Source organism: Rhipicephalus microplus, unplaced genomic scaffold (genome assembly GCF_043290135.1).
Source record: "Rhipicephalus microplus isolate Deutch F79 unplaced genomic scaffold, USDA_Rmic scaffold_28, whole genome shotgun sequence".
In the NCBI taxonomy this organism is placed as follows: Eukaryota; Metazoa; Arthropoda; class Arachnida; order Ixodida; family Ixodidae; genus Rhipicephalus; species Rhipicephalus microplus.
The window spans coordinates 832,304-855,942 of record NW_027464601.1 but is presented as its reverse complement, the minus strand read 5'-3'; the positions used below and the strand labels follow the sequence as shown (position 1 = coordinate 855,942).

Below are 23,639 nucleotides of genomic sequence, written 5' to 3'. Positions count from 1 at the left end.
GCACTTTATCCAAGTCTTGCTCCTGTGATCGGCCGTTGTTGGGCTATTATGACGCCTGTTCTCTGTCGCTGATTATTTTCGGGACTGTTTTTGACTACATTTAGTGTGTTGTATGCAGACAAATGTCACATATATGAAACATAGCAAGTGGAAACAGAAAGGAGTGTATGCTTAGACATGTTGGCAATCTACGTTCGCTTTTATTTGCACAAGCGAACGAGGACGAAAATTGCTGTGGCCATGTTTCGTTTTCTCTTTGCTTTTTTGTGCAACTAAAGGTGCAACAGGAGGAATAGATTGATCTAGCATGAGGTATAAAGACTTACTTTTCATTGGGCAAGAAGAGTGACTTCTGCAACGACGAGTCTGCTTCGCGCCACTTCGGACCTGCACAAAACTACACAATTAAAAAGTTATGCGCAAGGACCAGAAGATAAAAAAAAACGTAATGGGCAATCCGGCCATCTAGGCTTGTTTCGAGAACGACGATACTGTAAAGACCGTGCATGATGTTGTAGCAGGATGAGAATTTTTATAAAACGCGTATAGTGGAAGTACGCGCCCAAAGCCCTTCTACGCTTGTTCCGAGCGATTTCACCTTATATACCAAAGACGCATTGTTCGGGAAGCAATCGCATGCTCCTCTTCAAAAAAATGGCAGCATATTCACAGAGTGAATGATGGAGAGTAGGGCGAAGCATCCGTTCGTCCATTCGTTCTTGCTTTCATCCGTCCATGCGTGCGTCTGTGTGGCCGCCCATGCGTCCATCCGCCCGTCCGTGTGTGCGTCTATACGTGCGTCCGCACGTCCATCTGTGCGTCCGTCCGTGCGTTCGTCCATGCATCCACTCCTGCGTCCATCAATGCATCCATTCGTCCGTGCAGCCATTCATGCGTCCGTCCATGAATCTGCCTCGATGTCCATTCATCCACCTATTCAACACTACAAGTACCACAATCTCGCATCTTTTCATCATATATTTCTCATATAGAAGCAACGCCACCCAAGGGACATTGCAAGGACTGAACGAGAGGAGGCACACGCACACTTTCTTACGGCTTGCGCTTCGTGTCTACTTCCCACCTTTAACCACCTCGAGTTCATGGTATATGCTAGTTCACCGTATTCATGGCACTGAGGCCCAAAGCTCGCTAAACGTTTCTAAAACCTAGGAGGTTACGCCCAGCAAGTATGACCCAGCCACCCTTTCTTGTCTTCTGTGCGTTGTTGGACAATAAAAAATTTACAGCGTGCGCGTTAACTAAAAGCCGAATTTTCCTGTCTCTCATTCCTTCTTAGCAGCCATTGACAAGTACATTGAGCACTATCTTTTATTGTTCAGCAACGCTCAGAAGAAATCTCCCACCGCCACTGCCTTGGAGCTCAAAATGTAACACTGGTTACTCACTACGACTACGATGGACGAACAAGTGCCGCTATAAGGAGCTTCGCTCCTAAAAAACCGTGCCAGCTCGTGACAGCCCTGTGCAAAATCTGGTGAAACAAGCTGATGTAGAGCATCAAAAAGAAAGGCAGGCAATGACCAATGCTACCGAGGCTCATATTTGCATATTATTGGCATAAGGTCAAACGTGAACTGTTGCTCTGTCTTCTTTGCTGTGAACATTTTATTTTAGAAAAGTCAGCACAACACTATGAAGAATGAAAGATATTTTCCTTTGACAGGATCGACATGTTGCTCTTATGAACCAACGCAATCATGTATAAGTGGTCATGTTTTACAATGACAATATTTTATTACTTTTTCTTCAGATTAAAGTACCAGATCATTTGTAATGCAGTTTTTATTTCTGAATCTTTACATACGTAACATTGTGTTGCTCGCATTATAGGTAAACATACAATGTGTGCGGTCGGTGCACAGCTGCATGTGAATAAAAGCACTCTATGAGGAGTTCACATTTCTCATTGACTAAGCCTTGCGGTCTCTATAAAAGTATTTACATAAGACCAAGAAAAGATGATTATGTTACCTAAACTTTTTCGGCAAAAATAGGGCCCACGAAGAATATGCTCATACTGCCAGCAGGCCTTCTTATGAAAGCTAAACATGTGTCAGCACATTGACCAGCAAATACTAAGTTCGAAATAATTTGTCATGCTGAACACCAAAGTACTTTAATAAAATTTTCTTAGCCACGAGAAAATGAATGTTGTTAGTGAACATGTTTTTTGGCATATTTATTTTAGGACTGACTCGATGTTGCAGTTGCGTTTAAACAAGTGCGAAAACTCACTTATTTCGCAGCAATTTCGTTGACAGCTGTACTCGGCGTGAAACAAACCATGTCTTGCAGCTTTCAGATAAGATTCTTGTGCGGCTTGCACCATTTAAACTTCTTTCCTCAAAAAGCTCGCTTTGATCAGCCTGGAAACCTTAGTGAAGATAGAGAAAGTGTTTACTGCTGATAATTAGTCCTGCAGGATGTCATGAAACCATACCTTATGAAAGAGTTTTTCCCTGACGACAACATTATATTGCACTTCATCAACTTTCCCATTCTTAACTACAGAAAAGTTAGAGCATTAAGGGGGTTTGCGGTATGTGGAAGCTTTTGCGTAGCGTAGATATTCTCAAGATCTCAATATTATTGAGAACATCTGAGTGCCAATACAGCATCAGTGTTACACCAGCAGCTTCTTCGACTCTTGGCTTATGCACTGTGAACAGCTGTAGAAAAAGAACGGAAGCAGCGTAGAGCCAACCGCGGCCTTTGCGCATCCTATACGGCTCTATGCCAGGCAGGATGACAACTGTCATTTACGCTGCCGGAGAGGCCAGCAGTTACTGAAGCAAAAAAGTGCTCAAGATCAAAGTTGCCACAAAGCCGCTATCCATCTTGATCTCATGTTGCATAAAAGACCCGCAATTTCACTCACCTTCATGCTGCCACTTCCACAAGGAGTATGCACGGTGTCAGATAATTCAGTTTTATTTCAGCCGTAAAACTCTTCGCCATTTGTTTTATTCAAGATACTGATCATCTCTTCTTGTATGGCTTACGAAGCTGCAATATGTCATTTTTAACTTGAGAAAAAGCCGATGTGTTTGTGTCTATACAACACGTAAATAAAGAAAGGGAATTGTATTCAAAGAAGTAGCACTTAATAATATTGGTGTTTATGTTTCAACATGAACAGTCAAACTATTTTAATTACTATCGGATTGCAGCACTCGCACTCATGCCCTCACACACCTGCGACCAGGATCGTAAAAACAATAGCTAAAACCTAAACCTCAACATGCTCCCCATAACACTGCGCGCGAAACTATCGTACTCACTTGACTCGTCAGAGCCAACATGGAAATGTCTGCGCCAGCATTGCCTTGTGAAATATTTTTAAGAAGTAAAAAATTTGCTACCACTTCTCATTTGAAAATATCTAATTATTACCTTCAACTCAGAGCTACGAAAGTGTGTTCTTCATAATCATTCTCATTACGAAGTGCTTTTTACTAGTGTTCGTAATCTGGCAGTCACCAAGTTGTGACACTATATGTAAAGACTGTTATCGCTGCAGGAAAGATGTCGTATTGCTAGCAAAGTTTGTTTCACGACTGCACAAGCTCAGTCAGCCGAGGTATTGCAGCGCCCGCGCAGGTTTACTTTGATGAGCGGCCGTGTCGGTGGCCGTGGCAAACCGTGGAACGCGCCCACGCGCTCATGTGTTCATCCAAACAGTCGTCGGCACTGAACAATACATAGTGCCGACCACTGTACACTGTACAGTGGTCCCATGTGCAGTGTGCAAGCGACTGAGCGGTGACTAATGTTGAAATTCATTGGCAGATCCGGATCATGTTTTAGGGGCGAAGCTCCTTATAGCGACACCCGTTCATCCATCGTAGCCGTAATAGTAGTCGTAGTGTGTAACAAGTATTACATTTTGACCTCCAACGTGGTGCTGGTGAGAGACTTCTTCTGTGCGTAGTTTAACAATAAAAGATGCTGCTCAATGTACATGCCATTGGCTGCGAATGAGAAATGAGTGACAGGAGAATTCGGCTTCTAGTTAACGCGCACGCTGCGAATTTTTTATTGTTCAACAACGCACAGAAGACAAGGAAGGGTTGTTGCGTTATACTCACTGGGCGTAACCTCCTATGTTTTAGAAACGTTTAGTGAGCGTTTGGCCGCAGTATCATGAATACAGTGAACTAGTATATAACATGAAATCGAGGTGATTGAAGGTGGGAAGTAGACACGAAGCGCAGGCCGTAAGAAAGTGTGCATGTGCTTCCTCTCGTTCAGTCCATGGAATGTCCGCGGGCGGTGCTTCTGTATGAGGAATATAAGATGAAATAATAGGAGATGGTGGTACTTGAAGTGTTCACGAGGTGGATGAACAGACACCGAGACAGATGCTTGGACTGACGCACGGATTGATGCACGGAAGGATAGAAACATGGACGTACGCAGGAGCTGATGCATGGGCGAAAGCAGGAACGGACGCACAGATGAACGTGCGGACGCACGAACAGATGCACGCAAGGACGGGCGGATGGAAGCTCGGGCGGCCACACAGTGTTGCGAAGCGCTCCTCCGACGACGTTACGAAGGGCGCCTCGAAATCTCACCACTGCAACCACTGTTTAGAAAGACGGCAACGGCAACACGGTCCCGAAGGTGCCACTGCTTCGAACTCCCCAGGGAAGGTCACCAGCCGTTTGGTAGCGTAGGTTTCTCAGCTCGCGACTGCTTCTGCGCAGAGCTGATAGACGAGCGGACGAGACGACGGTGAATTAGACAAGGTTTTTGTACATCAAATATACAAAGGTGTTACAACTTCGGCACTGGGGCCGACAGAGACACGAAGAGCCGAGCTCTCCTCTCTAACACATAGGCCTGCTCTCAAACGGGTCTGCTGTCAAAGGGGTCTGCTCTCGACGCGCTGCAGGGCTTCTTTTATATGCACCGGGTCCAACCCAAATGTCCAACTAGAAGCATCGCTGGTCGTGAGGTCGGGCTCCTCCAATGGGGTCGCCGCTGGGCCGCGTCATTCTTTCTCAACGAATCTGGAGAGGCTGCGCTGCAGGTGGCTGCACCCAAGGACGAGTGATGTCGCTAGGCATTGCGTCAGCCGCCAGAAAGGAAGACGCCGGTTGTTTACTCGACGGGCTCGCTTTCTGCACTGCACGTGCGCGCCAGAAAGGCGCCGTCGCCTGTTGACGCCGTTGAGTTGTTCGCGTCAGGCGGACTCGCGGGCTGGCCTTGACACAGATTGTCTTTTTCAGAGGCATGGACGTTCGCTGTCGACTCGCAGGCATAACAGCACCCCCGCCACCAGACAATGCGCCGAAAAGACGAGCTGCTTCCACGTGGCTTGGATGTCAGGCGCGCTCGTTCGCCAGGTCCCACCAGGTTCGTCTCCAGGGCCATGGGGAGAATGCAGCTCCAGACTCTGTTCCGGGAACACATCCCATTCTTGAGGACGGATCCCAGCTCCACTGGCTTGTCGCCACAACTTGCCGGCCAGCTTCACTCGTCTCTGACGATCCTTGGTTTCAGCGCTAGTCGATGGTTCTGCAACTTTTCAAGAACGGATCGACAACAGACAACACACGACACAAGCAAGTGCCCTTGGTCACCCGACAGAACACCAGACAAAGTTAGTACAACGTATAACTAGCTACGTTTCTATCGGAGTTTCGTTCCCTCTTGATCAAGAGGCACATGTGGGACACAAGACTTAAATGAGAACTCATTTTTTACACGTACAACATCGTAAAGAATTAGAATACAACATAAAGTTGGCTCTTTGAGCTCACTCTGGACGAGAGCACTCAGCTCAGGTCGTGATGAGGTCAAAATTTTGCCCCGAATCGCCAGCAAGAAACCAAAAGGTGGAGAAGGTACTAGCTAGAACGCACTGCTCAAAGCACCTGCATTAGCGTATAGCCTACCTTTTTTGTAGCGAACGTCAAAGTTGCGCTGTTGGAGCATCATGCTCCATCTCAGTTAGCGGCCACTTTTAGGTGACGATACTTATGCGGTACCAAGAGCGGCTCACACTTGCGACGTCCCACAGGAGAACAACGATACGGTTTGCTAGGGATTGGCTCCTCACAAGTTAGCTCTGTATCGTGTTCGATAACCGTCGTGTTTCCCTGACAGTCCGAAAACACGTCTTCAAACACCAAAACAATCTTTCTCAGGTCCTACTTCTGGACTTCACTTAACCTAGGTTCTAGGTTCAACTGCTCCAAGGTTACCTCCGATCCCCTTTCGATTACATCACTAGAACTCAAAAATTCCGCTCCTTTTTCCTCTGAAGCACCTAAAAGTAAATTTACGACCGCTTGACGTTGAACGTATGGTTTCCTCAAGTTACTGTAATAAGTTTTGTTCGGCCGCCTTCCTAATTTCACTTCATAATTCGTATCGGAAAGCTTCGATATTACATTGGCGGGCCCTTCCCAATGAATCTCAAGCTTGTTCCTTTTGAACGGCCGCAGCAGCACTACCTGATTTCCTACTTCAAAAGCGCGCTTTTTTGCCGATTTGTCGTAGTACTCTTTCGACAACACTTGTGAAACTTTCATGTGGCTTTCCACTTGCGCTTTAATCGAGAGGTCCTCACGCTGCTCTCGAATGAGCGTCTCTCGATCAACCCTCGACAGCTCACTCCAACTTTCCGCTACAGGCGAGAGCGTTGCAGCCCTCTCGCTCTGATTCAATGGTGCCCTGTCGTCTCCCCCTGCTACGGAAACTGCGCCGGTCGCTTCGGCGACGGGCCGCTCGCGTGACTGCTCACGTGACTCACGCGGAAAATTTCCTCTCTGAGGTTCAGTCGGCCATCCAACAAGGTCACTTGAGAGTTCACCGCATTGAACAAGATCAAGCTCCTGTGAAAGCTTCCGCGCTTGTGATCGCGTGAGGGCCATGCACGCTAAGTTGGGGAAGAACGATTTACCCTGGTCTTTAGGAAGCTGCTCTGAGTTGTTGGAGAAAAGATAAGGCAAACGATCGGGAAGCGCGGCAGAAACACCCACTTTGGTGCGAAGCTTACCGAACGGGCCCTCAATGACAACCGTGGCCATTGGTAAGCAAGCACTCTGCTCCTCGGCGACTTGCCTGATCCACGCGCATTCTCCTGTAAAGTCATCCGGAGACACCAATGAAGGATGGACAACGTCCATGGTTGCCGCTGAGTCACGAAGTACTCGACACTTTTTCCCATTCAGACTAATTTCTTGGATATACGGCTCCAACAACCGCATGTTCTTTTCTGATTCTCGGATTGTTGCAAAAGCAAACTTTCGGTTACAGATTATCCCGATGTGCCCTTCCTTTGTGCAGTTGTAGCAGATTAGCGGCTTCCGTGATTCAAACGCCCGTGTGGTATCAGTGCGTTGTTTAGGAACCTTACTCGATTTCTTCGCTTCCGTTTGCCCTTCCCCTACAGTGTCCTTCGTAAGAGACGGGACCTACTTGAAATTACGGTGCGGAGCGGGTTTCCGTTGATCAGGTTTCTTTGAAAAGCCCTCTTTCCTTTTATCGTTTGCCACGCGCACTGCCCTGCTATGCAACTTTCGGCGACTTTGATAATCCTCAGCTAACTGTGCTGCCTTGTTTAGCTGTACTTCACCAAGTTTGTCCTGCAGCCAAAGTTTGACATCCTCCTCGATGCAGTGGTAGAATAGCTCCAATGCAACGCATTCCACCACTTTATCGCGGTCGTCATAAACACCTTCGCCCTTGAGCCATTCAATTAAATCAGCTTCAAGACGAAACGCGAAGTCAACGTGTGACTCATTCCCCTTTTTAGCATACCGCAACCTTTGCCTGAAAGCCTCGGGTGACAACTTATAACGTCTCAAGAGCACTTCCTTAACCTCGTCATAGCTCTCAAACGCTTCCCTCGACAAGCAAGTTATCGCGTAGGACACTTGGGCGGTAAGAAGATCTAACAGGTTCTGCGCTCAAAGAGACCGCTCCAAAGCGTTTCGCTCACAGACGTGTTCAAACTTGACGAGATACTTCGCCTTGTCCTCGCCTACTACGAACGGTGGCAGTTGGTCCCGAATTCTAAAACCGCTGACCTGAATCGTCGGAGAAGCTATGCTAGGCGCCTGCGAACACTGCAGTATTGCCAATTCTATTTGTCTCAACTCGAGGCGCTCCTGTCTCTCGGCATCCTCGCGCTCGCGACGTTCGCGCCTTTCAGCTTCTTCGCGTTCGCGAACTTCTCGCCTTTCAGCTTCTTCACGTTCGCGAACTTCTCGCCTTTCAGCTTCTTCACGTTCGCGAACTTCTCGCCTTTCAGCCTCCTCACGGCGTGCTTTGATATCCACCCAGGCCTCATTGACTTCCTCAGCCGACACTTCCTCATCCTTCATGATCTCAAGGATCGCTTGCTTTCGTTTCGCACGGCCCAAAGTAATGCCGAGTTCCTCACAAATTTCAATGAGTTCCTTCACTTTAAGGTTCTCCATCGTTCACACAAGCCTCTTTCTGTTTGCCCCTGTTAAGCCGTACCCACTATAAGTCAACTAGCAAGACGCGCAAGCAATTTTTCACACTCCCGTGTTTACCCCCTCCGCATTAACTTTGGTTTCAAAGCCCATCGACTTGGCTTGAAACGATCAAAGCTCACGTCAATACTTCACACAGCCCTTCTCTAAACTACTACAACCTGAGCTAGAGTAGTCTGGTGAACTGAGGGGAAAACATCAGACACTCACCGCATCGATGTCGCTGACGCCGGCTGATCCCGCAGCTGCCAACCACTGTTGCGAAGCGCTCCTCTGACGACGTTACGAAGGGTGCCTAGAAATCTCACCGCTGCAACCACTGTTTGGAAAGACGGCAACGCCAACACGGTCCCGAAGGCGCCACTGCTTCTCCCCAATGCTCTTTACCGCGTGCATACAGGAGGTTTTCAGAATCCTAGATTGGGGACAGTTAGGGATAGGAGTTAATGGAGAATACCTTAGTAACCTGCGCTTCGCCGATGACATTGCATTGCTGAGTAACTCAGGGGATGAATTGCAACTCATGATTACGGAGTTAGACAAGGAGAGCAGAAAGGTGGCTCTTAAAATTAATCTGCAGAAAACTAGAGTAATGTACAACAACCTCGAAAAGGAGCAGCGCTTCGAGATAGGTAATAGTGCACTTGAAGTTGTCAAAGATTATGTCTACTTAGGGCAGGTAGTAACTGCAGAGCCTAACCACGAGATTGAAGTAACTAGAAAAATAAGAATGGGGTGGATCACATTCGGCAAGCACTCTCAAATTATGACAGGTAGATTGCCACTCTCCCTCAAGAGGAAGGTATATAACAGCTGTCTCTTGCCGGTACTTAGCTACGGAGCAGAAACCTGGAGACTTACAAAGAGGGTTCAGCTTAAATTGAGGACGACGCAGCGAGCAATGGAAAGAAAAATGGTAGGTGTAACCTTAAGAGACAAGAAGAAAGCAGAGTGGATTGGGGGACAAACGGGGGTTATTGATATCATAGTTGAAACAAAGAAGAGGAAATGGACATGGGCCGGGCACGTAGCGCGTAGGCAGGATAACCGCTGGTCATTAGGGGAACTAACTGGATTCCCAGAGAAGGGAAGCGGGTCAGGGGGAGACAGAAAGTTAGGTGGGCAGATGAGATTAAGAAGTTTGCGGGTATAAATTGGCAGCAGCAAGCACAGGACCGGGTTAACTGGCGGAACATAGGACAGGCATTGTCCTGCAGTGGACGTAGTCAGGCTGATGATAATGAGTTCCGCATGCCCATATGCCTATGTCATCAGCGTATGCACTGATCTTCACCATGCTGGGAAATCGGGCTGCCAGGCCAATCATTGTGAAATTGAATAGAATCGGGCTGAGAAGTCCCCCTTGGGGAACACCACGATGAACCAGATATCGATGGGTGTCTCTATTATTTGTCGTCATGTAAATGGTGCGGTCACTAAGGTAGCTAAAAATGTAAGCGTACAGTCGTCGACCGATGTCGCAATATTCCAGTGTGTCAAAGATTGCACAATGCCACACATTATCGTAGGCACCTTTAATGTCTAGGAAAACCTCCGACACTGATCCGCGTCGGCTTCTTTCCTCTTCAACGCTGGTGATCAAGTTGACCACAACCTAAATGGCAGATCGGCCTCTTCTGAAGCCGTTCATAAATGCAAGAAAGAGTCATTGCTCACCAGAAGCCACTCTAATCTTGACAGTACCATTCTTTCCATTACTTTCCCGACACAGCTGGCTAAGGCGATTGGTCTTTAGGAGGAAAGTGCATAAGGACACTTCTCCGGCTTAAGCAACGCAATAATGCGACTGCATTTTCAATTGACTAAAGCTCCTATTGACTCCCATGAGGTGTTATATTGAGATAACAGGATATGTCGTGCTTCTGTACCAAGATAGTGAAGTGCAGCATACGCGATTCTGTCAGGTCTCTCTGCCGATGAGCGTTGGGAGGCAGAAATTGATTATATAGCATAATTCGACTCTACGCTCAACCTGATGCCTTTGCAGAGTCTGCAGGCAAACTAATTGCAAGCAGCAGCGTGGCTCTGAAGTAGAATAATCGAATGCCGCGTGGGTTCTTTGCGTTCAAATTCTGTTTGATCTTGTGTATTTTTTCTCACTTTATCATGGTTAGGTCTCTGACGGTGGCGGCATGGGCAACAAATCTAAACGCACGAACAAGTGCCTGATAGCTGCCCCTAAAATGTTGAGTGTGTGCAAGCCTTCAACCACTATCTCACGTTCACAGCTGTTCTAACTGGCATTTGCTTCTTTTTTCTTTTTTTCTGTCTAGGACGGAATCACGCAGAACTCTTTCTAGCAGGGGATCGGCAGGTAAAGTGGAGTGTCATAAACGTGTAAGTTACTACGCACACTTCATCAAAATGGTTGTTATCGTGATCGTTATCTTTAGTGAGCTGCAGGAGGACATCCTTTTTCACAGATTTCAAGATTGTTCTACAACGAATTTATGCAAGCTGATATCCGAGTCTTTGTTGGCTATTCTAATCGGCTTTCTTTTCCCCGACTTCCAAAGCTTTATGTAAAGCTATTAGACGGACTGATAGCGGCATGTGATGTGGAGCTGACATTGCAAGCGTCACTGTGTCTCTGAACAGATGGATTGGGAAGACGCCCACGTAACCGAATTTCATTTGTCCTTCCTCGAACCATCCCCTGTGCGAATGCCACTGCTGTACAGCGAGCTGTTCATTCCGGAGGTAGACTCACTTAGATATTTGGGCATAACGTAGAATGATATTATTTCTGAAGTTGGCACATTTCTTGCAAAATGTCTGCAAAATTTTCTACAAATTGTCTTATAAGCGTATAAGCCCAGATATAAACGGACCTCCTTATTGCCTCTCGGCTTAGGGAATGACACAACGGCAGCAGGCCTGTCAGGGTCCATGCCAAAACCCTTAGAACTCACTGTCGGTCCAAGAAAAAGGTATTCAAATTTAAAGTGGGAATTTTTCTAGTGTTATAATCAAGCCAGCTGACTTAAAAGCATTAAACATAAACGTAATCTTCTCATGTGCTGGACATATGTTGCACGAAAATTCGACAGATCTCACGTATACATTGGGAAACTACGTAATGCGAAGCATGTTGTGGGAACGTGACCAGGTTGTAATTTTTTATTGAGCGACACCTCATGAATTGACGCTAAATATATATATATATATATATATATATATATATATATATATATATATATGTGTGTGTGTGTGTGTGTGTGTGTGTGTGTATGAATGCTGCACGCACAGACATATGTGGAAGAGTTATGGATGTTTATATAACCAGTAGTTTCTCCCTGCGCAAGGATGCCAATATGAACATCGGTATTAACTGCACCGGAAGCGATAAGATGATACAAAGCACTGATACTCTTGAGGATGATTACCCTGGACACTGCTTTATAAATCAACTTCAGCGCAAGGAACCTAAGTACAAGTGACGTTAACCCACTGTGACGGCTGTATCACAGGAGTACTTATGTAAGGTTTATGAAATTGGGTAGCCGGCGCTGCAACCCCAATTGACGTTTCATGAACATAGGGGTCTATTTGAAAATTAGTTTCAAGACCTGACGTAGTTCGATGGTAGAATGTTCGATTGCCGCACACAATGCTTCGGTTCAACTGCTGCTGGGATCTTCACGTATACTCTTTGAAATCGCTCGGTCAATGCTGCCGATGTCAAGTTGTCTCTTATCGCTCACGCATTAAAAGTGCCCATGTGTCTTCTGGTAGTTTATGGGCAGATACTCAGTGTCAATCACCTGTGACACATACGTGATTACCAATAGTTATTACTTGTCAAAGGGTATGCATTGTATGGCGGGAACTACTGGACGACGTATGTGGCCGTAATTCGACATTATTCTTGTGCTGGCGAGCACGTCATATTCATAAAACTATCTTACCCTTCCATACTAACTTTGGTTCACCTCACCAACTTGAGAGGGTGATCAGGAGAACACTCATACGTAAGCAGTTAAATAGATAGATAGATAGATAGATAGATAGATTAATAGACGATCAAATGTCTCAAACATGATACAGCAGTATCAGTAAATAAAAATAAAATAGGAAAAAGTAGGCAAACAAATGCTTCACATCTATTACCACAACGTCATCGAAGTAGACTAAGCACGACTGCATTCGAGGTGCGAAAAGACACTGCCTATCATGTGCTAGAATGTCATAGGTGCACAACCTATTCCAATAGGACTGCTTTAAAATAATACAGGCTATCCGAGCCAGCGAAAGCACTCTTTGAACTGTCTCTTTCGTGGACTTTAATTTGCCGATTCAAGCTTTTCAAAGCCTATGACGAGATATATGCGGGGAGCCGCAGCCGATCCAATCAGTCGCCGAAGGGTGACAAGGGGTGTACTAATCGCTTGGTCACGCTCTCCAGTATTTAGACAAGGTGTGGTCGTATAGTTCGTTTTCCTGACAAGAGTTATTGGCAATGCCCACGGACTGTACAAAGTCCTACTTACAACGTCTTCCAACATCTTTTGCACTTGACTCTATGAGTTCTCCTCAGCTAGCACAAAAGTGATATAAAACTGATTCGAAGCAGATTGGCTAGTTCGTAACGAACGTCTTCTAGTGTTCATTTTTGGGTTCCTTAAATCAGTCTCTCTCCACTTATGCCCGGCTTAAAGATAATAGGAAGAGGTTCTACAATCCTTCTTTTAGCAAGTCACAAAAATCTGTCCTTTAAGGATGTACTTGACGACCAGCGTAAGCCTTAAAAATAAGAATAGAAACCCTCTGCATCCCCGAATGCAATGTTCGTTTGTCTTGTCGTTTCATGTCCATCCTTACTCCCTTTGCTTTCTTTTCTCATGCTTCTATGGTTTTGTCGAGTCTCTTTCCCAATTTCGCACTCTCTTTTTTGTCATTTGATGGCAGTCACCGAAGAATTCTGTGAAGCCTCGAAAGGGTTACTTTCCGATTGTCGGCCTTGTGTACATGAGGCGATTTCCTCACAGCGTCCTTTTCAAGTACCAGTAGTGTTGATTTCTTTTGAAACATCTGCTTCGCTCTGAAATGCTCTTGTGTCAGACATGCTGATAGCATCGAGTTCCCCAATTCTTTGTAAACAAAGAGCGATGTAGTCGTCCTCGTAGGAACCTATTCCAAGAACACATATTTTGCTGATTGATTTTTGTGGGCACTTATAGCACCAGATAAAGAGCTCTAAAGTGTCCAGCTGAATTTCTCGCTGATGGTCAATAATGCAGGACTTTCTCGCCCCAATAAACTTTGCACGAGTTTGTAATCAACTTTAAAAGCTAGTCTGATCTAATGAGGTCTTCACACATTGCAAACAATTCACAACGAGTGCACGATTGCATTCGCCAGATGATTCCCTTTCACTACAATTGCTTGAAAAAGAGGACTTAGATATGGTGCTTCCGTCATCTGTTCCCAAATAAAAGCCACCACTACGGTTTCAATGTCATAGTGTGAAAATATATGAACGCACAAGATAAAAGGATGGAAGCACTTGACAGCAAAATCTTCTTTTTCCTTCTACCTTGTGTGCTAGCATAATTCCACATTATGTTCTACCAACTGGCCAAGCAGTCCACTTCATCGAGCGTCAATGCCAAGTTTCCGGTGGCCGTAATCACTGTGCAGCAAGAGTTTCACTACTTTATATCGGTGCGACGGAGCACTGGCTCTACGAAACTCACTGATAGTGAGTTCGTGGTCGTTGACGGCCAGTAGACTTACCTTTGAACCGACGCTCTCAGGGATGAACGTTCGCTGACTTCCATTATTAGCAACACCACGTATATAGCAACAACGCGAGGAAAAGTTTGTCTAAGTTCAAAGTGTTGAGTGTTAAACGTCATTGAGGAGTTTGACAGCTGAAACTTTTGAAGTGTGAACTTGCACCGTAGCATTCGTATGCTTCTGAGAATTCGGCGATGATGGTATTTGCGAGCTACAAAGAATGCACAACAATAAGGTATGGCTGCGCTTGTATGCCTGGAATTACACTCTCTGTCGATAATCACAATTCAGATGTCCCTTAGAGGCGAAGCTCCTTATGGCGTGGGTCTGTCGCTCCTCCGTATGTATGTATGTATGTATTTATGTATGTATGTATGTATGTATGTATTTATGTACGCACGTACGTACGTATGCATGTATTTATGTATGTATGTATGTATGTATGTATGTATGTATGTATGTATGTATGTATGTATGTATGTATGTATGTATGTATGTATGTATGTATGTATGTATGTATGTATGTATGTATGTATGTATGTACGTAGCCACGGTGGCACGTACCAGCTCTAGAGCGGGTATGTGCACAAGGGTTGAGAGATGGGAGATGGCAGTACTAGGAGTGTTCACAAGATGGACGCATGAACAGATGGACAGACAGACTAGCACACGGACAGACGGATGGATAGACGCGCAGATGGGCGTACGGACGCACGATTGGACGGACAGACTCATGAACGGACTCACGGACGGACGCATAGGCAGACAGAAGGACGCGTGGATAGACGCATGGATGGTCGCGCGGACACACGAAAGCACGCACGGGCTGACGAACGCTTCGCCCCACTCATCATAATTCACTCCATGGATATGCCGTGATTCTTGTCATGCAACGGAAACATGAACCATCTGTGGCGAGTCTGTTGCGTTTCCTGGGACGGGTCATACCATTAGTGCAGTCTTCTGAATTTTGATCGGTAGCGGAGCAGAACAAAAAAGAGGACAGGAGGGGTGCTAGGGTTTCTTTAAAAAAAATAACACTGCAGGAGCCGCAGATGGCTCCTTCAATGATCTATTGAATACTAAAACGCTGTTGTGTGTTGAATTTGACAAATTATTCACCAAACAATTATTTCGCCGACATTCAACTTCGATGCGGAGAAAATTCATCAGTTTCTTAAATTCCTGATCAGAGGAAGCCTGGCTGGTTCATTTCGTGCTCTGCGTACTTTCCTTTTTCTAGTATCCACGATGGTAGCTGGCATGACTTTGAGCTGTGCCCTTAATTGTAGTCTCCTATTCACTATGCAGTCCCCTCCTGTTCAGTTGCACTGTGTCAAAGAGCTTCCGCGTAGCAGTGACATCGCTTGCTCATTTCACTGTTTGGAGCGTATTGAAGTTTACCAGGTATATCTGCTATATAATTTTTAGGGGCGAAGCTCCTTTAAGCGGCACGCGTTCGTCCCTCATAGTACGTAACATGTCTTACGCTTTGACCTCCAAGGGGGTGCCGGTGGAAGATTTCTCCTGTGCGTTGTTGAACAATAAAAAATTCGCAGCATTTGCGTTAACTAAAAGCCAAATTATTCTGTCTCTCATTCCTCATTCCATTTCTCATTCCTCATTCCTCATTCCTCATGCCATTGGCATGTTCCAGTAGGAAACGTTAGTAGAAGTAGAAGTGTAAGTGTTAGCTAAAAGCCGACTTCTGCTGTTTCCCATTCCCAGTAGCAGCCATAGTTTACCTCCGTGATTAATGTTCAAAACGCCGTTGATTGATGAAAAAAACCAACGAAAGACGCCAGATGTTTTCTAAAAGCTAAACGATAAGACGCCAGATGTTTCTAAAGCAAAACGAAAATACGCCAGCTGCTTAACGAAAGACGCCAGGTGTTTTCTAAAGCACTGGTTTTATAATCAAAACCATATCGCGATACAGGTTTGCAGTTGACGATGCTCGTTGCCTTCGGTGTGTGCTCGTATGGATCAGGATGCCGAAAGTAGAATAAACTTTATAGGGGCGAAGCCCCTTATGGCGTGCCTTGTGCGTCCCTCGTAGTACGTAACTACCAGTGGCACATACCCGAAATAGGTATAACATTTGACCTCCAAGGTGGTGCCGGTGAGAGATTTCTTCTGTGCCTTGTTTAACAATAAAAAATAGTGCTTATTGTACATGCCAATGGCTGCTAATGGGGAATGAGAGACAGGAGCATTCGGCTTTTAGTCAACGCGCACGCGGCGATCCCCATTAGCAGCCATTGGCATGTACATTGAGCACTATCGGACAAGAAAGGGTTGCTACATTATACTCGCTGGGTGTAACCTCTTTAGTTTTAGAAAGGTTTAGCGAGTGTGGAGCCACAGGGCCATGAATACAATGAACTAGTATACACCATGAATGAATTCGAGGTGGTTAAAGGGGGGAAGCAGACACGAAGTGCAAGCCGTAAGAAATTAAAAGCTGAATCCTCCTGTCGTTCATTTCATATTAGCAGCCACTGGCATGTACACTGAGCACTATTTGACAGAAAAAGGTTGCTACGTTATACTCGCTGCGCGTAACCTTCTTGGTTTTAGAAAGGTTTAGCGAGCATTGCGCCACAGTGCCATGAATACAGTGAACTAGTATATACCATGAACTCAAGGTGGTTGAAGGTGGGAAGTAGACCCGAAGCGCAAGCCGTGAGAAAGTGTCCGTGTGCCACCTCTCGTTTAGTCCTTGGAATGTCCACTGAATGGCGGTGTTTCTATATGGGGAATATATGATAAAAAGATGCGAGAGGGTGGGACTTGGAGTGTAGAATAGGTGGACGAACGGACAAGCAGACAGATGCATGGATGGACGCATGAACGGACGCAGGGGCGGATGCAAGAACGAACGCAGGGACGGGCGCACGAACAGACGCATGGACGGTCTCACAGACGGACGCATGGACGGACAAATGCTTCGCCCCACTCTCCATCATTCACTCAGTGGATATGCTGCCATTTTTTATTTAAAAACTGCCGTTTCGAAATTTCCAGCAGATTAATTTAACGAGAATTGGTCACTTGGATGCCTGCAACGGCATGGGCTGAAGGTTCATCAAGTTCTGAGAACAAATTGTGAAACTGGTCTGTGTTGAATAGCCTTAGCTTCTCGTGCTTATAGTGCAAGAACATATCCCAAAAGGTTTGACACTTAGTCACGGTAGCGTCGAAATGAAGAAACTCCCACTTGTGAAGTCATGTACCCAACGCAGGTTGGACCCCGCCGCGGTGGTCTAGTGGCTAAGGTACTCGGCTGCTAACCCACAGGTCGCAGGATCAAATCCCGGCTGCGGCGGCTGCATTTCCGATGAAGGCGGAAATGTTGTAGGCCCGTACACAGATTTCAGAACACGTTAAAGAACTTCCGGTGGTCAAAAGTTCCGGAGTCCTCCACTATGGCATTTCTCATATTCATATGATGCTTTTGAGACATTAAATATATTATATCAAATAATCAAATTCAGGTTGTGGAAGTAGTTTACGTCCACTAGGTGCACTCTCAGTGCACCTTGAGCCTATGCATGGCTGATGCTGTAGATGATGCCGGCGTAGCAGCGCACTGTTCACGGCACCATCGTATTGCGTGACCAACTCATAGCCGTCCACCTTAAGGTGGTCCATCAAAAAAAGCTTGAACCTCTTTGTTCAAAGCACAAAGTTCCATATTGCCGGCGCGTATGCGACTGTGCAGAATTCGAAGTCCAAAAATCTCGAACTGGTTGGACTGGCACACGAAGTTGACCTCGTGGATTATTTTTGTATTCATGGCTCGCAGTCAAGCCCACTTGTTCTTCGCCCACTCCTTGCAGGCCTAGCTCAAATTGCAGCTAAATCAAATCAAGAAAGAGAAACTCAAGTTGTTGTTGGCTTGGTGCCCCTCTTTTTGGCACCAAAATTGATTTCGGAAAACGGTGCTTCATCGTCTACAGATGCCAAATAAAGAAGACGCAATGCTGAGAATTGTTCTCAAAAACCGTGTTTTAATTAAACGAATGTTTCTCTCTCCTTTGTCGTTGTCGAAATCCTGCAATGCGCGAGTGATTCCGGCAGGCGTGGAAAGCAACTTCATTGTAATAACCCTTATACTTTCCTTGGTATCTTCGCCGGCGTCATGAGTAGCATTAGCCAAGGACGCTAGACGCACTGAGCGTGCGCCTCGTGAACACAAATGACTCCCACAACCTGAGTTTGTTTCACGAGTTCCCAAGTTGAAGCTTTTTCGTTTCCGTGGGACCGTGACTAAGTAGGAAACCTTTCGGTATATCTTTTTGTACTATGCGCCCACGAACCCGATGCTATTCTCTGCGCGTGTACACCGACGGGTCCAGTACACTAGACACCTACGCCGCCACCTTTGTCGTCCCAGATATGGATTTTGCTCGACAAGCTTGAAGTAGACCATAAACGTACATCAAGTCACAAGAGCTTGTCGCTATCGGAAAAGCATTAAGATCTATTTCTGGAGGCGTGCCTCGAGCCTGGACGATTTTCTATGGCGCCAAACCTGCTTTGCAAATCACTAATTTCGTCGAGACGTGAGACCTTTATTACATCTTGACCATAGAAATTGCAGTACTTCTTCAGGTTGATTTAACAAATGGCCATCTTATCCTTTTTCAGTGGATTACCGCACACTGCAGCATGGTGGAAAATGAACAGACAGACGCTGAAGCTAAAGTTACCTAAACCTGGCCCCTTGAATACGCATTGCTGTTACATAAGCTGACATGAACGTCATGCTTTGCGGCGTAATTATCAGCTACACACTTCAGCACTGAACCAAACCGGAATGGCGACACCAGTGACTTTACAAATGGGACCCGGAAATCAGGTGTTCTACATGCCCCCTTAATGAAACCGAGACATCGCGAGTACAACCCATCGCATTCCTCTTTTTGTGGCGTCAAGACGTTGCGCGCATATCATCGGCTACAGTGAAACCGGTACCTATTGTGAACACTGTGATGTGTCAGAAACACTTGAGCACATAATTTGTGATTGCCCAGAATACCCACGTGAACTGCAAACACTGAGGTTTTTCTACTGATTGATTAATAGTAGGTAAGTAACTAATGGCGCAGTTTTGGGCTCCTGGCCTGGTACCAACAATGCAACTGTGGTCTTTTTGAAAGCAATGTGACTATGTGTGCAGCTATACCATTTTTCTCAACTGCAAACGATTGTATATACTCACCTCTCTATCCCGCCATCATCATCCATTACTCTTTATGTGCCCCGTTCTCCTTCCCCAGTGTGGAGTAGCTGGCTAGCGCCGATTATTGCTCAGGCCGACTTCCTTGCCTTTCTGTAAATAACCATGTCTCTCTCTCTCTCTCAATGTCTAATATTTGACACTGTGAATTCTGATATCCTGGTGTATTATTTTCAATTGTGTCCACAGAATAATCAATAAGTGAGATATATTATGGGCTGTCAATCACTCGTGCTGGGCTCCCGTCACGGCGCTCACCAAAACATGACTTTCTTTCGATGTAGCCAGAGGAGAATTATCAACTACCCATCACTTTGATTGTAGTAGCGGAACGAAGGGATGCGTGCTTATAGCGGTAGCCGATGATCTTGAGTCTCACATGACTCCGTTGAATGCTTCCTTACTACTTCTTTTTGCAAATATCACTTTACGTCATCAGAGTGCTCTATTATGTGTATACTATAGGCAACCCACTGTGGCACCTGCTTTTTGTAATGACTTACAGAACGCGCAGCACTAGCAGTAAAATGCGCCGCATTCTCATTTGTTCTTTTCGGAAGACTGCTTTTCTAAAACTGATCGATCAAGTGCCACTGTCGCTGTGACAGAGGTTACAGCAGAGAACAGACCATTGGTTATTTTTGTATAGATTTCAACTTGACTTAAATGAACACTGAACCAACAATAAGAGCTGTTACGTCTGCTAATGCACTGTACTTATTCCCGACTATGACACAAAACTTGCAGAACTCACTGACTTGTTTTCCTAGTGTTAGTGACCACTGAATCTTGCAAATCATTTTGAATATTGATATTTCATCACGAGCTAAGTTTACCAAGACAATTATATAGTACAAAACAGGGGGACCACGATGCAGTAAACATGGAACTTGAAGAGTTGATTGATAGTTATATCCATGGTTTCGACCGATCAGTCGAGCAAAATTGGTGTCGTTTTAGAAAACAAAATTGCTTCGTTGGTCCACAAACATGTACCGCTTCAAATTAAACAAAAAGTAGAGATCACCACGGTTCACAGCAAATGCTTCTCCCGCTTGGCTAAGCTCCACAGGAGTGTTTTTTGCTAGCAAGCTTTTCGCGATGCTCTTTTGCGCGTATCGCCTTACCATCAAAAACGCCAGGTGTGACCATTTTAACACTATACGCTCTCCTCGTTGCTGTCTGCGAACCTGTCAAAGTTCTCGGAAACTGTCAGCTACTCTCACTTCACTTACCAATACCAATGGCCGCGCGATTGTAGCGAAAATGCTGTTCTGTTCCAAATAAAACCTATTCGCAATGTTTTTCAAATAGTGTGTAGTTTTGGTCCCGCAGGTATAATACAGCGTTTTCTTTTCAATGAATTACATAATTATAGAATTTTAAGAATTTTTTTACTTTCAGCAGACGACTTAAGCTGTGCTTTGTCTGCGGCACTGGTGTGATAAATGCGAGATTTCTAAAAAACGCTGAAGTGTGCTCTTTCGTCTTATTGTCAAGCACTCTTAAACAGTCTCTACAGTGTGCCACTTTGCCAACTGGCTGGAGGGCTAAGAAGTTTATTCACGTCTTTAAATCTAGGAACCAACTCTTTCCCTGAACTACCAAGCAATGATTATCTTTAACAAGTATTCCCGCTAATCTGTTGTGACCACATGGCATTCCTTGAAACCAACACATTTTACAGCAACCAACAACACGACTTTTATTAGAATTTTTTTTGTGTAACCTAGCTTCCATCTTTTACAAATGATGTCGTCTCAGCACTAGATAACAAAATACTGGTTGATTGCGCTTTTGTAGACTTCACGAAAGCCTTTGATAAAGTCTCACACCAATTACTGCTATTTAAGCTCAGCGCATTGAACATCGACCCTAACACTCTGAAATGAATTTATTGCTTTCTTGCTAACTGCACTCGGTATGCCACTAATAACAGTTTCTCAAATTCCTGTGCAGCTAGATTTGCCGTAATGCAATGTCTCGTTTGTGGGCTTGTTTTTATTTAGTTTTGATCGATGATCTAGCAAGTATTACTTGATCATGAATAAACTATTTCGAAACGACTGCGTTTTGTACGGCAGAATAACTGACGAAGGCGAAAACTACCTTCTTCAAACTGATCTTAATCGTGCCTCTGATTGGTGAAACACGCAGTTAAAAGATCTTAATGTAACTAAGTTTGAAGGCAAGGCAATCACACGTTATTATAATATTTCGAAACGTTTCAACTGATTATTAGTTAGAACTAAATCAAAGCAGGTTAATACCCACAAATAACTTCATGTGTAAATAACAAATGACATATCATGGTATCCTCGCATTACCTGCATTGTTAGCAACGCTCACCAATTTTTTATTTATATCCGCAGAAAATTTCGCCAACATCCACACCTTAAAGTATAGCTCTATCAAGCATTACTGTGATTGAAACTATAGTACGCGTCTGCCATTTCTGACCCAGCTCAATCAGTTTTCATTAAAGTTTCAGAAGCTCTTTAAAACCGCTCGGCTAGCTTCATTCATAAAAACAATGCTTGTACTGCCAGCGGGACCTTAGAGAAATCTGCTCTACAGCTTTCTGATGTGGCCACTGCTAGACGAACAATTTTAGGGCTGTCACTTTTTCACAAAGGTTTATTCCATAATCAAGTACTTAGGAATTAATCTAATAACCTGCGTACTTCTTATCCCATGTTGCCTACCCAAACAAAGTAGCCATTCTTTTCTGCCCCAACAGTCTCTTTTGTCATTCTATTCAACCGAAGACAAGCCGAAACTGGTACCGCCTTGCCCCCTCCATTGCTGCCATTAAAGAGCAATGGCTATTGAAGTCGGTAATTTTAAAACACTTTATGGTGTGTCTGCAGAATACATTTCTTATTTTTTGTTTATATTTTTATCTAATATATTTGTTGTATTACATTTATTGTTGTATTAACATTTTTGCCGTGTTCCTGTTGTTCCCAGCCCCTCTGTAACACCCTTCAAGTCTTATAATGAATAAATAAATGATTGTGTAGAAGAAATAAAAACAAGTCATCAAATTGGCAGCTCTTTACTGCATTATTAGAGCTAACGCTGTATTTAAAGCCAACACGCAAACACGTAATCATACTACACAAGTGTAGCTGAGCTGTTATGGTCCATGTTTACCACGTGTCTATAGAAAAAAAAAGAAACAGAATAAACCAGCATGCCCATATGAACACCAGAGAATTACCATCGTCAACAATTGGAGCCTACATGTGCACACTTGCTCTGCTGCGACCCAGATTCGCCTAGCAAACCAACAGCTACGCTATTATTTATTCGCTGAAATCTAATCACTGTGTATTGTCGATCTTTCCAGAGTTGCAGGCAGCGGAGAAATAAACTACCACATGGATGTCCAATAGACTGCATATGCACCACTGACAGAACAAATATTTTTCCAAAAAGAGGTCAGTGCGTTCCAGCAGCTTAACGAAGCTCTCGACCGTAATATTGTCGGTGAAGTTTAAATAAAAACTGAAAGTGCTTCATTGCTGAAATTACAGAACTTGTACTAGCCATTCTGACGATGCATTCAATCTGATGTGTTCACACGAGGCTTGTCACCACAAGTAGATGGTCTAATTATCGCTCAAAATGCGGGTGGCTAAATTACCAAAACACCCTTCTTTCAAGTTTTTCTCCATTTCCTCTGAAGGTACCTTTCATTTAGCTCTTTATTCGAATATTGTTTTTTTCTTCTGGAAAATCTGTACTTCGACAATCATCCACTTTTTAATTATTCCTACACTAAACTTGAATATGAAGAAGTTTTCTTTTTTGTTGTTACAAAGAAAAAAAAGACAAACGAAATTAGTTTTTTTCTACTCAATTTTCAGCTGTTTTTCTCTCGCACATCTTTAAAGTATCAAGATCCTTACGTTTTCTTTTGCGCAACGAAGTCTCCCTTAGACTAGCAAGTAGTGCATTCTGCATAAGTTCAAAAAAATCACAGCATATTCATGACATGAATGATGAGTGGGGCAAAGCGTCCGTCCGTCTCTCAATGTGTCTCTCTGTCTGTCTGTTGGTCTGTCTGTCTGTCTGTGCCCATCCGTTCATCCGTCGGTCTACACCTATAATACTAGAGCACGCATACAACA

At 44.8% G+C, this 23,639-nt stretch overlaps 1 long non-coding RNA gene across 1 annotated transcript in view; it reads left to right on the top strand.

The window, feature by feature from the left end:
• The window catches only part of LOC142786709 (uncharacterized), a 35,353-nt gene extending 12,317 nt beyond the window's left edge, over positions 1-23,036 (top strand). Inside the window, exons 2-3 of the long non-coding RNA XR_012889127.1 lie at positions 10,793-10,856; positions 22,856-23,036. This is a non-coding gene — a long non-coding RNA (uncharacterized LOC142786709). The remainder of the gene's footprint in view (positions 1-10,792; positions 10,857-22,855) is intronic.
• Positions 23,037-23,639: the final 603 nt, after the last annotated feature.